This window comes from Saccopteryx bilineata, chromosome 11 (assembly GCF_036850765.1).
Source record: "Saccopteryx bilineata isolate mSacBil1 chromosome 11, mSacBil1_pri_phased_curated, whole genome shotgun sequence".
Taxonomy (NCBI): domain Eukaryota; kingdom Metazoa; phylum Chordata; class Mammalia; order Chiroptera; family Emballonuridae; genus Saccopteryx; species Saccopteryx bilineata.
Genome location: NC_089500.1, coordinates 59,777,136 through 59,794,694, shown reverse-complemented (window position 1 = coordinate 59,794,694; position 17,559 = coordinate 59,777,136). Strand labels below are relative to the sequence as shown.

Here is a 17,559-nt window from a genome sequence, read left to right as displayed (position 1 = left end):
CAAGAAGGGTTTAACATAAGTAAATCAATCAACATACTACACCATATCAACAAAACAAAGAACAAAAATCATATGATCTTATTAATAGATGCACAAAAGGCATTCAATAAGATACACCATTTTATGTTCAAAATACTCAATAAAACAGGTATAGAAGGAAAGTACCTCAACTTTATAAAGGCCATCTATGACAAACCATCAGCGAATATCATACTAAATGGTGAAAAGATAAAAGCTCTTTCTCAAAAATCAAGAACAATATAGTTTGCCCACTCTCTCCACTTCTATTCAACATAGTTGTGGAAATTTTAGCCAAAGTAATCAGACAACAGAAAGAAATAAAAGATATTCATATTGGAGAAAGAAAAAGTATAGGCATCACTTTTTGAAGATGACATGATCTTGTATATAGAAAACCCCAAAGACTTCACCAGAAAACTATTAAAAATAATAAACCAGTACAGTAAAGTTGCAGGATACAAAATCAATACACAGGCCCTGGCCTGTTGGCTCAGCAGCAGAGTATCAGCCCGGCATGTGGAAGTCCTGAGTTTAATTCCTGGTCAGGGCACACAGGAGAAGCACCCATCTTCTTCTCCACCACTCTTCCCCCTTTCCTCCCTCTCTATCTCTCTCTTCCCTTCCCACAGCCAAGGATCCATAGGAGCAAAGTTGGCCCAGGTGCTGAGGATGGCTCCATGGCCTCCACCTCAGGCTCTAAAATGGCTCTGGCCATAATGGAGCAATGCCTCAGATGGGCAGAGCATCGCTCCCTGGTGGGCATGCTGGGTGGATCCTGGTCAGACACATGTGGGAGTCTGTCGGACTGCCTCCCTACTTCTAACTTCAGAAAAACAAAACAAAACAAAATCAATATACAAAAGTCTATTGTTTTTCTATACACCAACAATGAAACTTTGGAAAAGGAACTAAAAAATAATAATTTCTTTTACAATTGCAATAAACAGAAAATAAAATACCTAGAAATAAACTTAACAAAGGATACAAAGGACCTATTATATACTGAAAACAACAAAGCATTATTGAAAGAAATTGCAAGAGACACAATGAAATGAAAAAATATCCACATCCCTGGATAGGAAGAATAAACATAGTTAAAATGGCTATATGACCCAAAGCAATATACAAATTTAATGCAAACTCCATCAAAATTCTAATGTAATTTTTCTATAGAAATAGAACAAAAAAAATCAACAGGTTTGTATGGAACCATAAAAAACCCCAAATAGACAAAACAATCCTGAGAAAAGAGAATGAAGCTAAGGTATCACACTACTTGACTTCAAATTATACTATAGAGCCACGATAATCAAAACAGCATTGTATTGGCAGAAAAACAGACATACTGACCAATTGAACAGAATTGAGAGTACAGAAATAAAACCACATATATATGAGGACAAATCACCTTTGACAAAGGAGCCAAAAACACACAATGGAGAAAAAAAAGCCTCTTCAATAAATGGTGCTGAGAAAATTGGAAAGGCACATGCAAAAGACTGAAACTTGACTATAGTTTGTCCTCCTGCACAAAAATTAATTCAAAATTGATCAAAGACCTAAATATAAGACCTGAAACAATAAATTACGTAGAAGAAAACATAGATACTAAGCTTATGTACCTTGGCTGTAGAAATAATCTAAAATTTGACCCCAAGGCAAGGAAAATAAAGGCAAAAATAAATGAATGGAATTTCATCAAACTAAAAAGCTTCTGTACAGCAAAAAAAACTGACAACTAAACAAATAGCCAACTAAATGGGAAATGATATTTGCAAAAAATAGCTCCAACAAGGGTTTAATTTCAACTCGAAAGCAGAGGCTACCAGGGAGTGTGCGGAGACACTGTATCATTCTGCTGCTCAAGTTATGTGTTACATACTTTACAGCAGTAATTGTTTTGTTTATGTGGATGTGTGTCCAAAAGCAAAGACTTTGCTGAAACCACAGAGGTTCAGGAAATGGAATGAGAGTGTGCATTCAGGCATGTGTATGTGTGTGTGTGTGTGTGTGTGTGTGTGTGTGTGTGTGTGTGTGTGTCAGGGGAGAGCCACAATGGGTTAACGTGAAAGTGTCGATTCTACTTTTTCACTGAATGATGGATAAATTGTCAGAGGATTATTACTTCTGGGAACTCTTCAGATTAAAGGCAGCCTATCCCTGATTTATATAATGCCTCTCCCAAGTAAATATCCTTGTGGAAAACCCATTCACTTACTCATTCATCACTCATTTACTGTAATGGGCACCAGGTATGTACTAGCTACTTGAGATAATGACAATGTAGTGAAAACAACAGACATAAACATCTAATATGATGAGTGTGTGTTTGTGTGTGTTTGTGTGTGTGTGAGAGAGAGAAAGAGAGACAGAGAGAGAGAGACAGAACCAGGTCATCTGTGGTTTTTAAAGCAACCTGTATCAGCAACAATAGAAGAGTGGCAGGGTGAGGATTTATCAAAGAACCCAGGTCGTTATCACCACTGGCCAGGATGGCAGGTCCCAACCCGATGGCAGGCACCACAATAACTGTGGGCATTTTGGTAGCCACGATCTCACAAATCCTTCTTACTATGTCCTAAGAACACAAAAAAAGATGCAGGGTTTGTATTTCACAGATTACTGTTAACATTTTACAGATGAGAACTTGGAAAAACAGGGAGAGGTGCTGACATAATTTACCATAATTTCACAGTGGTTCTGTGCTGGAGAGTGGGATGTGGACTTGCTTTGATCCCTTTAAGTAATCTCATGTCTCAACTGTGCTGCTGCCAAATTGCTAGAAGTAAGAGATGGGGCTATAAATGGATGACATAATGCTCCTTATTGTATACTAAGTGAACTACACAGATCTGATGGTTTTTGGAGTATGTACCCAAGTATTTGCAATTCCTAATGAGAGGTGTGTCTCAGTATCCTAAAAAAAGTTTTTGAGACAAGTTAGTTATTAATCTAGTACCCTAAAATTATGACTGAGCAAAATGCTGACATTAATTCCTGACTCTATTAACCAAAGTTTTGATGGCATTTCACTACTCTCCAAATGTAACCTTGCAGCCAAAACTCAGTTACTGAGGGGCTGCACTTTATGGATTCCAATCCCTTTCTCTTATTTTCCCTTCTAACTGCTCATCCTTTGTCCAATTCACTGCATTACATTATTTCCATGAGAGGTTGTGGTGAGAGCAGGAAGAAGAAGCAAAACTCAAAATGGCCATTTTGTTTTCCCAGTAGCTCTGGGAAATGGTTTGATCGAGCAGGTACCTACTGGTCCCTGTAGAGCTCACTCTTACTCATGCTGCTCCTTTATTTTTCCTCTCTTCCCTCACTTACTCTTACCCGTGCCCCACCCACACACACATTCCTTTGCAGTAAACAACTGAGAGTAGGTCATAGTTTTCTAGAACTCTTTTTTAAAAAACTAGAAAAATGTTTTTAAAACTATACCATCCCTTTAGACTCAGAGTGTCTTCTACTACTAATCAAAAGTTTGACCTTGGGCATATAACTCATAATATCTGAGTCTCATTGTTCTCCCATGAAGCTTGAGTGTGAATTCAATGTTGTTTAATGCCCCTTCCAAATTGTGGCATTCAGATGAGCAGAATGAACTTTGTGCACCAGGGGAATGAAGAATATTTATTTGATGCTTTAAGTCGAAGTATTTTTTCCTTTGTTCTCCAACAACTGGAGATAATTAGTAGCAAATAGAAAACTGTCTGCAGCCCAGATTTAGAGATGAGGCACTTTGTAGATGGTATTTCCATAAACTTTGCAAGATTTATTAGTTGTGGAATATAGGCTGGGTTTGCCAGAACCAACTTCAAGAAAGGGGTTGGAGCAGTACTCACTACTGAAGGCCAGAACCTGCATGCAAAGTGCCACAGATCATTTCAAGGGACCTGGGCTCTCTAGTTCTAGTTGCTATAGTAAAACTGGTAGAGTTATGACCCCTCTCCAAAAAACAAAACAAAAAACACCAAAAAACAACTAGCTAAATATTAAGATTTTGATTTGAATTTTATGAGAAATAAATTTTTTTTTCATTTTCAATGAGTTACAGAAACTTTATTTGAATATATTCAAGTCTTGACTCTATCTTTCACCAGTAAATTTTAATATCAATTCCACATATAGAAGATAGCTATTCAACACATTCAGGCAAATGACAACAAGAATATTGAGCCAAGCAAATAAAAGTTTTTTCTTTAGAAACATGATTAGAAATACTCTCCTACTGTTCTTTTCTGCCATTAATTTTTTGGATTTATGGCAAGGCTATTATCCCATTGCTATTTTTTCCATCAGTTTATCTAGAAATAGAGTACGGGCCTATGGTTTTCAGACTGTTTATACAGACATTTAGGACAAGCATTGAGTAAGCCATAAGTCTATTGGTATTAATTTCTTGTTACACAGCTCTGTCCTGGTAAATATTTTACACTTTTGATAGAATTACCACAGAAAGATGTGTGTGTGTGTGTGTGTGTGTGTGTGTGTGTGTGTTTCTATGTATTTTCTTGAGGGAGGATGTAATTGGTTGGTTAATTAAAATTGAAATTCTACATCCTTTAATAAATTTGGATTTTTTGTTGGTCTATTGTCTAGTGTGTTCCTCCCATAAAAAAAATAAATTCTTCCTAATTGCAGAAAAGTCTTTTTAATTCAATTCTGTATCAAGAATACAAAAGAAGTATTTTAATATTCTTTACTCAAGTACATTTTAGTGACTTTGATATAAAAAAAACTTGCAGTAATCATCTACATCAGTTCTTTTGCTTTAAAAAAGGAGGAACTGACATTGATTAAATGATGACATGACATCCCTTTGGTACAAAAGAGAATGCTAATTAATGTACAAAATACCAACCACCATGCTGGGATGTTTATCAAATTCTTGAATTGGTTTCCAAAAGTCTTCAATTCTTGAGTGTTGACTACTTTTTTCCAGAAACAGTTTTCTTCATTAAAGGCTTCCAACAACTGTGTTTAAGGTTTTCCCTTTTGATTTATTGGCCAACTTTATAAATATTACTCTTAAACCAGGATATCCCTCCTCTTAAGAGTATTTTGTGTCTAAATGGTTGATCTGTCCCACAAATAATGTATCAACCAAGTGATGTCAGAGCTGACTTTTAGGTATGGGGATGAATTTCTACTATCACCAAGACCCTCACAGCTCAACCCTGTGTCTAGAAACTCATACTGGTTGTGTCTCTTTTGCAGGAGGGGTTTTCTCTGTGGGAAGTTGCCAATGTCGGGAATTCATTTACCACATCGCTCTGATACACTGAATTACTCCCAAAGCTTTTGTGTCTGTACTCTCCCTAATCTTACCTTGATGAATTATCTAGATGTATGAATTCAACTGAGTCCAATTAGCATGTGTAGGGGAGGAAAAAAACCTTCTCTACCCTCTTCAGTTCATAGCCAAGGGCCCCTGCCAATTAGACTGACAAAAGTCAGATGAACAAGGGAAAAGCATACACATTTTATTTTTATATTAATTTTCTTGTAAGGAGAGAGAATCTTTCTAGGGAAGAATGAAGATCTGAAGAAGTGGATAGGCCTGAGAGCTTACCTATTATTTCAACAAAGTGAGATAAATTATAAAGATGTGATAAAGGAAACAGGTTTGGGGGCTTCCGAGGGATGGCAAACTGTGGGAAAGTAAATATGTAGAGGAAACTAACGGAAAAATAACAGTTATCTCAGCAGAGTGTGTTTGTGCAGGTCCATCGGGTGCCAACTTTCCACCTTCTTCATGGCCGGACTTCTCCCCGACAGGGGATTTACGGCGCTCCTTATTTCTCAGGAGATTCTGCTTTGTGTCAGATCGAGGAAGCTAACTTCCTGTTACAGGAATACTATTTTCCTTTCTAACCTGTTTTGAGGTCTTGCTTCTGCATGGTGATATCCTTTCTTTTAAAATTTATTTTTTTATTTCCAGTTCAGCCTCCTGTCTTGTTAAAAGGGTTTTCTTTCATCTTAATAAAAGGTGTTTGGATTTTACTGAGATCCAATAAGAGTGACAAGATGCTTTTTAATATATCAAGACAAACTTAATCCATACATAATGACAATTTTTTTTAGTGGGCTGGTTCTTCACCAGAGAAACTTATCTCAGGATTCTGACACATTGCATGGTCCTCTCTTAGCAGCCTTTAAGTTTATTTCAAAGTTAGTGGCCCTGTTTTCAGACTCTCACATGGGCAGGTTTAAAGGCAAAGAAAAAAATATTTAAAGTTTATAGATTATTAGACAAGCTTCTTAGAAGAATAAATTGTATGGCTAAGCTTAAAGAAAACACTACCATTTTATTCTTTGTGTGTGGGTGTTGTTTTTGTTGTTTAATACCTGTATAAGCTTTATATTCAACTAGCTCAACCTAGGGCATGTCACTGTGATTAGAACAGGGACTCCAGAGTCAAACTGCCATAACTACAATCCTCACACTTGGGCAAGGTATTAACCTCTGGTCATTGCAGCTGTCTCACCTTTAGACTAAGGATAATAAAAAAATCTTACCTGTGGAACAGTTGTTAGCCCTAAATTAATACGTGAAAAAAAGACTAAAACAAGGAAACAATGGTTGGCACATGGTAAGATTTCAATAACTGTTAGTTCTTAATATTGTTATTAAGTATTAACTATGATTAACGTCCTCACACCCTCTACTTAGTGTTAGGCCCACATCTCTAACTGGTTATCTAAACTTTCTTCTTCTATTACCTTAAATTATCTAAAAATTAATCCATCCCTTTTGGGAGGGGGACACAAATTCCTCTCTATTCTCCCATTTTTGTCTGATTTAACATAAATTTTCCAGTAATTTAGGCTTACCACGTTAAGAGTTATTCTTGACTCACTGCCTTGATAGTCCTTCCTCCCTGTTCCTTACCTTCTTTTCTTTACTCGTTGATGCTCAACGGTACCAGGTTCCTCCTCTCTCAATGCCAGGCTCACTGCCACTTTTCCTCAGGGTTTTTATCACCTGCAGACTCTCGCTCTCCAATCTGTGTTTATAAAATAACAAATTAATTTTCTAACACATTATTTATTATTATCAAACTTGCCATTTCAAATTATCTAATTATTAATTTGTCCAGTTGCTTACTTGTCATTTTCACATGGAAAATTTGTCCAGTTGCTTAATCCTCATTTCATTTTTAGCAAGGTTAAAATTGAACTTTTGTTATTTCCATTTCTTGGCCATTGTGAATAATGCTGCTATAAAATTGACTGTAAATATATATTTAAAAAAATTGAACTCTTGATCCCTTCCAAATCTGCTTCTCTCAAATTATTTTTCACCTCATTAAATTGCTCCTTCTAGCACCCAATTAGTTGAGTAAGCTTTAAAATTTGAAATTCACTCACTATTCCACCACTAACCCACACATACCGCAACTAATTTTACAGCAATTATCTTGCATATAATTTTGCAACACATCCAAATGTAACCTGTGTTACAGTGATTTATAATAAGAAACATGGATTCGATCTTTGCCCCTTCCTTGGAATTTCCTAAGTGACGAGAGCTTTCAAGGTGTCTTCTGTTAGGCTAATGAGGTAATTTTGGAAAGCTCCTAAGAATGGGACTTGTCACCAGGAGAACTAACCAAGGCCTTTTCTTCTTTTAGCTCCATTCCCCTGACCTTCCAAGATGTGAGGGGGTCTAGAGTGAATCAGTCATCAGTAGTCAATGAATTAATCAACCATTAATTGGTTGATTAATTAATTGTGCACAGAGACCTACATAACACATGGAAATTGGAAGAGAGTGGCTCCCTCTCAGAGAGGGCATGGAAGCTTCTGCCATTTCCCCATACCTTGCCTTCTGCCTCTCTTCCATCTGGCTGTTCTCTTTCATAATAAGCCAGTATTATCATAAGTAAGCTGCTTTCTTGAGTTCTGTGAGCTTCTTTAGCAAACAAAACCAATAAGGGGGTCATGAGAACCTCTTATTTACAGCCAGTTGGTCAGAAGCACAAATGACAACCTGAACTTGTAACTGGTGTCCACAGTGGGAACAGACTTAGATTGATCTCTTAATCAGGGGTCCCCAAACTACAGCCCCACGGGCAGCATGCGGCCCCCTGAGGCCATTTATCCAGCCCCCGCTGCACTTCCGGAAGGGGCACCTCTTTCATTGGTGGTCAGTGAGAGGAATATAGTTCCCATTGAAATACTGGTCAGTATGTTGATTTAAATTTACTTGTTCTTTATTTTAAATATTGTATTTGTTCCTGTTCCACTGCTACCACTCTGGTACAGGACCTAGCATCTCTCAGTAGCCTATTGAGCCCACTTCCCGGCTGTTTCCTTCTTCAACTCTTATTTTTCTGAAGATTAGTGTTCACATTTTATCCAAAATTATTATTTTAAAACATAACTCAGAGCTATCACTCCTTTTTTCAAAACCTTAGAGTTTTACCCTAGAGAGAAAAATCTAGTCTTTACTATGGCCTTCAAAGTCCTACTGGATATGACACCTGTCTACTCCTCTGTTTCTTTCTCACTCTCTCCTTCAATCTCTCACTCCACTCTCCATGATCTCTTTATTGTTCCTAGGACTTGTTGAGCCCACACATTCCTTACAATCTTTGTTATTTCTTCCCTTAGACTGAAAATCCTCTACCAGATATACCCCTGCCTCTCCTACTGGCTTCACTTGGGTCTCACTCATGTGTCACTTGATGAGAGAAGCCTTCTAAGATCACTCCAAATAACAACCATTAGCACCTGCTTATCTTTCCCTTCCTTTTAGTCTGTAGCATTCTTCTTCAGAGCACCTTTTGTCACCTGTTATAGGTGTAAGCCCCTGAAACCAGAGACTTTATTGTATTCTCTGCTCTGTTCTCAATAACTGTATTACAGGCTGACAAATAGCAAGTGCTCTGTAAATATTTACTGAATGACTTGATTAATAAAGTCACCTAAACAAATAAATGAGTCAATAATTTAAGCATCCGGTACACACATTGGTATTACTTTTATTTTTTATAAGTTCAAGTCACTTGAAAGCAACAAGACTGCATTCAGGAGACTTAGGACCAGGACATATAATAAGAGAATTGATTATAACTTCTGTCACAAATTTTCTATCCATTAACACTTCTTACTTCCCTTTTCTTCTGGGGGTGTGTGGAGCAAGACTGGTGGTCTGTTGGAGGAAAGCCAAAGCACCGAGTGACTTCCTGTTGCCATCCTGAGAAAGTGAAGGTTGAGACCAAGCACACATGACTGAAGGCAGTCGCGTTCGGGGAAGGCCTCGTGGACGAAATGCTTGGCCCTGCTGGAGCTTTCTGCAGGTCAGGAATCAGACAGCAGGTGGTATGGGGTTAGGTCTCAGAAAGCGCAAGAGCAATCTAATCCCTTTTGCAAAATTAAATAATAAAATTGTACACTGTATTCTGCTTGTAAGTTTCTCATGCATGATGTCATGTTTCTGCTTAATAAATTGGATAGCTGATCTCTCCAAGGCACCTCCATCCTGGAGAGATTGGGGTCCTCCACTTGCAGTATTGTTGCTGCTCATTCCTTTGCAGCTCCTCTTCATGAAATCCTGAATACCAACAACAGTGGTCTTTCCTTTGTTCCCCATCTGCTGTCTCAATTCATACCAGTGGTTGTAACATGCTATGATGAAAGTTGTTTAATCTCTTTATTGCTATTTCAAGTTATCTTCTTATCTATCCACAAAAACAATGCCTTTCCCTTTAAAAATATGCTTTATATCTGTTGAGCTATTCAAGGTAACTGTTTGGGTTCTATAATTTTTGGTGTCTTAAAAAAACACTGTTATCTTTTAGATTTACGTAAAATAAAATGTGCTCTTTTATAGGTGTACCAATCTAAGTTTCATCATATATCTTGCTTCTTGTAACCAACATCACAATGAGGATACAAAATATTTTTATCAGCTCCCCCAAATTTTCTTATGCTCTCCCTTTGTGTTCAAATCTCACCTGTACTTGAATCATTGGCAATCCCCAATCTCCCTCTCTATAGTTTTGCCTTTGCCACAATGTTACATAAATGGAATCATATGGTATGGAACTTTTTAAGGATGGCTTAAAAAAGAAACCCAGTAGAATATATTTGAGATCCAGGCACATTCTTTTGTGTATGAACTGTTTGTTCTTGCTTATTGTTGAGTTATATTTCATTGTATATTTGTGGTCCTACAGTTTATTTTATCCATCTAGTCATTGACGGACATTTGACAGTTTTCAACAATTATGAATAAAGCTACTATAAACATTTGGGTACCGATTTTTTTTTCTTTAAGTAAGTGTTTATTTTTCTAAGGTAAATAACTAGAAATGGTATTGTTAAGTCATATGCTGACTTCATGTTCAGCTTTGTGAGACACTACCAACCTGTTTTTCAGAGTGGCTAACCATTTTACATTCCCACCAGCAATGTGTAAGAGTTCCAATTGCTTCATATTCTCAACAACACTTGGTACTGTCACTAAAAAAAACAAATCTTAGCTCTCCTAATATGTGGGTAGTGATACATTTATAGTATCCTATAATTTTCATTTCTTTAATGGCTAATGATGTTGAACATCTGTTTCTGAGTTTATTTGCCATCTACATGTCACTTTTGTCAAATCTTTTGTCCTTCCGGCTTATTTTCTTATTGCTCAGTTTTCAGAATTCATCTATTCTGGATACAAGTTCTATGTTAGATATGTGATTTACATATATATATTTTATCCCTATCTTTAGCATTTCTTTTCATTTTCAGTGTCTTTTCAAGAGCAAATATTTTTCATTTTAATGAAGTCCAATTTATTGGGTTGTTTTTTTTAATGGATTGTGCTTTAAGTTTTAAATTTAAGAACTCAAGGTAAAATAGATTTTTTTTTTAGTTTCTTTTCAAAGTTGTATAGTTTTATCTTTTACTTTTAGATCTATGAATCATTTTGAGTTAATTTTTGTATAACCTGTAAGGGTTAGATAGAAGTTCATGGATTTGCAGAGTTATACAATTTTTTGAACTCTTTCTTAAAAAAACTATTCTTACTCAATTTAGCTCTTTTTTCACCTTGATCATAAACCGTTTGGGGGTATTTGGGTGGGTCTATTTCTAAGTTCTGTATTTTATTTCATTGACCTTTTTGTCTATATCTTCTCAAGTACCTTTTAGCATATAGATCTTAACATATTTTGCTAGATACATACTGAAGATTTTTTAAAGGATTATTATAAATGATATTATTTTTTTAAATATTGGTTTTCAACTGTTCTTTATTATTATATAAAATACAATTGATTTCTGAAATATGTATACTGTGACCTTGTATACTGTGGCCTTGATAAACTCACAGATCAGTTTAAAATTTTTTGTAGAGTCCTTGATGTTTTCAATGTTGTCTCAACAATAGCAATTTTTTTCCCTCATCAATCTTTAAACTTTCTTTTTCTTGTTTTATTGCACTGACTAGGACTTTAAGTACAATATTTAATAGGAGTGGTAAGATTAAAAATACCTGCCTTCTCCCCAATCTTGGTGAGGAGTATTCAGTATTTCACCAAGTAAGCATTATGTTGTGGACTTTTGTAAATACCGTTTATCAGGTAAATAAGTTATTTCCCACTGTTTTTTTTTTCTAGTTTTTGTTTTTTTATTTTTTTGCTGAAAACTGTTATCATGAATGGATGTTGAATTTTTTATAATGCCTTTTCTACTTTATTTGATATTATCTCATGATTTTCTCTTCTTTAGACTATTATTATTATTAGAAGTTAAATATAATGGGGTGACATTGGTCAATAAGAATATATAGGTTTCTGATAAATATCTCTATAGCATTTGAACTGTTGATTATTAATTTTGATGGGTTACCCCTGATTGATTTTGAGTGTTGAACCAAGCTTGCATTACTCAGGAAAATCCTATTTGACCGTGATGTATTATTCTTGTTATCTATTCCTAGATTTGACAAACTAATTTTTTAAAAAAGATTTTATTTATTGGTTTTAGAGAGAGAGGCAAGAGGGAGCAAAAATTATCAACTTATAGTTAATTGCTTCACATATGTGTCTTGACCTTGACTGGGTAAGCCCAGGGTCTTAAATTGGCAACCTCAGCACTTCAGGTTGATGCTTTATCCACTGAACCATCACAGGTCAGATGATAGGCTAATATTTTTTGATAAATTTTTTATGTTCATGAGGGATATTTGTATATAGTCTTTATTTGAAACTTCCTGTCTGGTTTTAGTATTGGTAATTTCAGACTTATAAAGTATATCAAATATGAAGAGTTCTGATTCTTCAAATACATAAACAGCCAGTAGTAAAAGAAATGTGTGCAAACAACTTTTTCACAACATCTTTGTTTAGCATTTTAGCTGTTATGTTAAAATTATGTGAACTTTAACATAATGATCACTGAAAAAATATAAAAAAATACTTGGAAATTAAGCAGCATCTTCTAAAAAATTCATGGGTCAAAGAGGAAACCTCAAGGGAAATTTAAAATATTTTAACTGAATAAAATGTTTCCTTCTTTTTTAATTTTTCCTAAAACAGATTAATGTAGAATTGGTGTTATTACTTCTTTAAGTATTAGGTAGTAATAGAAATGATACCAGCAGTGTTATATTTTTAATTAAAAAAATGTTTATTTTATGTTAGGTGAGTTTACTTTATCACTGATTTTTCCTATTTTCAAAAATGACTTGCTTTTTTCAAGTTTTTTTATTCATGTGTATAGAGTTGTTAGAAATATTTCTTTATATTTCTTATACTGTCTATAAGTTTGAACTGGTATGCTAGCTTTTATTTTTGGTATCTGTGTCATCTCTCTTCTTTGTCAGCCTAGCTAGAGGCATATCAATTTAAATCATCTTTTCAAGAATCAGCTTTTTTGCCCTGGCCGGTTGGCTCAGCGGTAGAGCGTCAGCCTGGCGTGCGGGGGCACCCGGGTTCGATTCCCGGCCAGGGCACACAGGAGAGGCGCCCATCTGCTTCTCTACCCTTCCCCTCTCCTTTCTCTCTATCTCTCTCTTCCCCTCCCGCAGCCAAGGCTCCATTGGAGCAAAGACGGCCCGGGCACTGGGGATGGCTCCTTGGCCTCTGCCCCAGGCACTAGAGTGGCTCTGGTTGCGGCAAAGCGATGCCCCGGAGGGGCAGAGCATCGCCCCTGGTGAGCAGAGCGTCGCCCCTGGTGGGCGTGCTGGGTGGATCCCGGTCGGGCGCATGCGGGAGTCTGTCTGTCTCTCCCCGTTTCCAGCTTCAGAAAAATACAAAAAAAAAAAAAAAAGAATCAGCTTTTTGTTTTATTGACTTTATTTTTTCTGTTTTTAATTTAATTTATATATTTCTGCTCAAAGGTCTTGTGGGAAAAGTGTACTCATCTTTATTCAGAATTTATAGGCGATGTTTCGTCTTTTTTATAATGTCAGGTATGCAGTTACTAAAGAATTAGATTGCTTTGTTCTTTTTGGACATTATTTCTAAAATGAACAACTCTTGGTCTTTCTATAGCCTTTTGGGTAAAATTTAACTCCTCTACTGGTCATGTATTTTTTCCAAATTGTTCTACATCCACTACTTCTAATTTATTCCATTCTCTTTCTTACAGTCGACTCTGTTCTGTATAAAATATTTCTCTCTATTCTTGGCTCCTTAAACACAATGAGCTGAAAGTCGGAAGAGTCTTGCTACCTCTTCTCCGGAACTGTGCCTTAGCCCTTACACATGCTGACACCATGGTTCTGCAGATGTCAACGGAAATAGTAATCACAGTCATGTAATTCTAGGTCGCAAGAAAATCATTCCTGCAGCAAAGAAATTCAAATGATAACTTTCAGATTATATACATAATTATAGGACCATGAAAAATGCATGTGCCCGTGCACATATGTATGTGCTCATGCACACTCAAACACAAACACACATACACCCACATACTTGCACAACTTATTTTTGGGGGAGACACATTCCACATATGTAAACTTAGTTTTAATCTCCAACCTCCATCTAAACTTCAGTACACTTTAATGTGGCTTTTTCATTCCACAAGGTTCTACTGTACCCTTGTCTTGGGAGGAGGAGAGAGCAGTAAGAAGTCTCAGGCTGGTACGCAAGATCCCATGGCTACGTGGAGTGTTAGAAAAACTCATCTTTGATCCCGCCTCTGAACCTCTTTCATAAGGAACAGATTTTATTATAATCTGAACCTGTGAACAATTGAAGTCAAACATGCCTACATTCCAAAAAGCATGAGTAATTGGTTTCCCTATGTTTTAAGTCAAATCACATGACTGTTGGTGGATATTTTATCTTGTGTTGGGGTCAAAGGATAAGATATAAACTAGTCCATTTTGCAAATTGTTGTTTCAATTACTTTTTAAGGAATTATTTATTTATTTATTTATTAGAGAAATTTTAGGTTTACATAAAAATACAGAAAACTTCCATATACCTACTCTGTCTCTGCCCCATCATCTCCCTTATTATTTATTATTATTTATATATTTCATTAATATGGTCCATTTGTTATAATCAATGAACCATCATGATTAGGTTTTGGTGAGGGGCACTCTTCTTGGTTTCCTCAGAATGGGGGTGGATGAGTGGCAGGGGAAGAGAGAGAGAGAGAGAGAGAGGAGAGTTCTTGGCTTTTTGTATAAGGGCATTAATTTCCTTCTTAGGGTTTCACCCTCATGACCTAAACACCTCCCAAAAGCCCTGCCTCCTAATGCCATCACATTGGGGGTTAGGAATTCAACATAAGAATATATGAAATTTGCCTGAGCAGGTGGTGGCGCAGTGGATAGAGCATCAGACTGGGATGCAGAGGATCCAGGTTCGAGACCCTGAGGTCACCAGCTTAAGCATGGACTCATCTGGTTTGAGCAAAAGCCCACCAGCTTGAACCCAAGGTCGCTGGCTCAAGCAAGGGGCTACTCGGTCTGCTGAAGGCCCACGGTCAAGGCACATATGAGAAAGCAATCAATGAACAACTAAGTTGTTGCAACACTCAATGAAAAACTAATGATTGATGCTTCTTATCTCTCTCTGTTCCTGTCTGTCTGTCCCTCTCTCTGAGTCACTCTCTGTCTCTGTAAAAAAAAAAAAAAAAAAAAAGGAATATATGAAATTTATGACACCATGGGGTTGGATAGCCTGGTTGGTTAGAGCATCCTCTGGAAGTTCAGAGATTGCCAGCTCAATCCCTGGTCAGGGCACATATAGGAAGAAATTGATGTTCCTGCTTCTTGCAATCCCTCTCTCCCTTCCCCTCTCTCTAAAATCAATAAAATAAACAATTAAAAAAGAATATATTAATTTTTGAGAAAGCAAACGTTCAGTCCATAACTCTTTACCATGTGGTGATTTAACTAAAAATTTCAATATAAATGTATATTCTTTTTATATTTGTGGACAAGTCCTGCCAGGAGTGAGGACGACAGAGATGCAAAGACCTGTCTCCCGGGACCAGGTTCAGTGATACAGATCCACTTTATTCAGGAAGTAAACTAGCTTATATACATAGGTTCAGCCAATAGGATGCTACAGCTTGTCCTTCATAGCCAATGGCTGAAAAGATCAGGGAGCTGTGTGGTTGGCACAAAGTCACTTCCTTATAGCGGGTGAGCTCCCTTCCTGGGTGTGCCCAGGAGGGTTCTGGGAGCTGGAGTATTCTCACAGCATTGCATCAGCAACAGCTGCTAAGAATGTGCTCTGCACTCCACCCACAATATTTGCAAGAAAGTCATGATTTTACTCTTTTGAAACATATATTTTTATATTTTTACTGTTTGAAGGTTCATCAAGAAGCCCAGATATACTAACTGGACTGAGCCACCTATACCATGCCTCAAACTTGGACCAAGATTGCGACATAAACCTCATAGTTTGTTTAAGCCCTGATATCTTTTCCTGCCTTCCTGGGTGAATCCCAAGTGGCAATAAAACTTGTGCTTCATTGACTCGCTTTTTTAATTTTTTTTTTGCTTACCCCTGATAATTTCATTTTGGTTTTGATTCATATATGGCTGGAAGTTATTCCAAAGGATAGCAGCAACATTTGAGAATCTGGTTTTATGGTTTGACCATTTGGTGGTATCTACTAGATAAATGATACAGATTTATTCTCTGTTGGATGAGAGATGACAAAAAATGCAGTTTGTTAGCCTCTCTTCTTTGTTTATCAGTTTGACTATTTGGGTGCTCAAACCGATTAAAATTTTTGTGCTTGCTGTAAAGAAGAACAACTCCGACATCTGGACTGGTGAATTTTGTGTTTTTGTTGACCTGTGGCTAAAAGTGTAGAAGTAAACTTGCAACCTTTATGCATCTTTATATCTGTAATTTAGAAAGACCTTTGACTCATTGTGTCACATGAAATATCTTCTTACCACCAGATGGTATTAATACATTAGATTACAATGTCTCTTAAGTTAAAGGACTGTTCTGATTGATTTATAGAGATGAATAAACACATCAATGCAATATCCACAAATATCATAGAAAATAAAAAAACAGAACTTCTAATACTTTAAATGTGATATACCATTAAGAACTTAAACATTGTTCCAAAAACTGCTACTTCAGAAATGTCTTAAAACATCAAACTCTGTATAATTAAGATAAATCTTAGAAAAAAAAGACTGGTTTAATAATTTTGGTTTAAGAAAAAAACAGCTATAAATCTTTTCTCTGATTTATGTTAAAAATAACACAAGTGTACATTTTTCATACAATTTATTTTATATTGAGTCTCCCAAACTTTTATATCAGTTTACTTATCAAAAAGCAATTACTGGCCCTGGCCGGTTAGCTCAGTGGTAGAGCGTCGGCCTGGGGTGCAGAAGTTCCAGGTTCGATTCCCGGCCAGGGCACACAGGAGAAGCGCCCATCTGCTTCTCCACCCCTCCCCCTCTCCTTCCTCTCTGTCTCTCTCTTCCCCTCCCACAGCCAAGGCTCCATTGGAGCAAAGATGGCCCGGGCGCTGGGGATGGCTCCTTGGCCTCTGTCCCAGGCGCTAGAGTGGCTCTGGTCGCAACGGAGCGATGCCCCGGAGGGGCAGAGTATAGCCCCCTGGTGGGCAGAGCGTTGCCCCCTGGTGGGCGCATGCGGGAGTCTGTCTGACTGTCTCTCCCCATTTCTAGCTTCAGAAAAATACAAAAAAAAAAAAAAAGGCAATTACTGCTGCTACATCCTGTTTAAGATTATGAAAAATAATCCTGTTTAATCATTATTCTGATAAATGTTCTATAGCAAAAGTAATTATGTTTTATTGTGTGTCAGCCTAAATAATCCAAGATCCTTGGATTACTTAACAATTTGATATAATAGGAAATCAATATAATTACTAAATAATCTTTTACTGAGACCTTACTAAGTGTAAGTTAAAATTACATACTATTGCTTCTTATCTTCATATATTATAATGCCATGTTGAAACTGGCCACTTGGAAAAAAGAATGTGTAGCTTTGGAATGTTGCGTTGTATCTTCTAACTTTGCTAGTCTGCTGAAATACTTGCACGTGGCAGACAGTTCTCAATTTC

General features: G+C 36.7%; 1 non-coding gene across 1 annotated transcript; it reads left to right on the top strand.

The window, feature by feature from the left end:
• Positions 1-16,812: 16,812 nt before the first annotated feature.
• On the top strand, positions 16,813-16,888 carry TRNAP-GGG (transfer RNA proline (anticodon GGG)). The gene has a single exon. It is a non-coding gene; the product is annotated as a tRNA-Pro (tRNA).
• Positions 16,889-17,559: the final 671 nt, after the last annotated feature.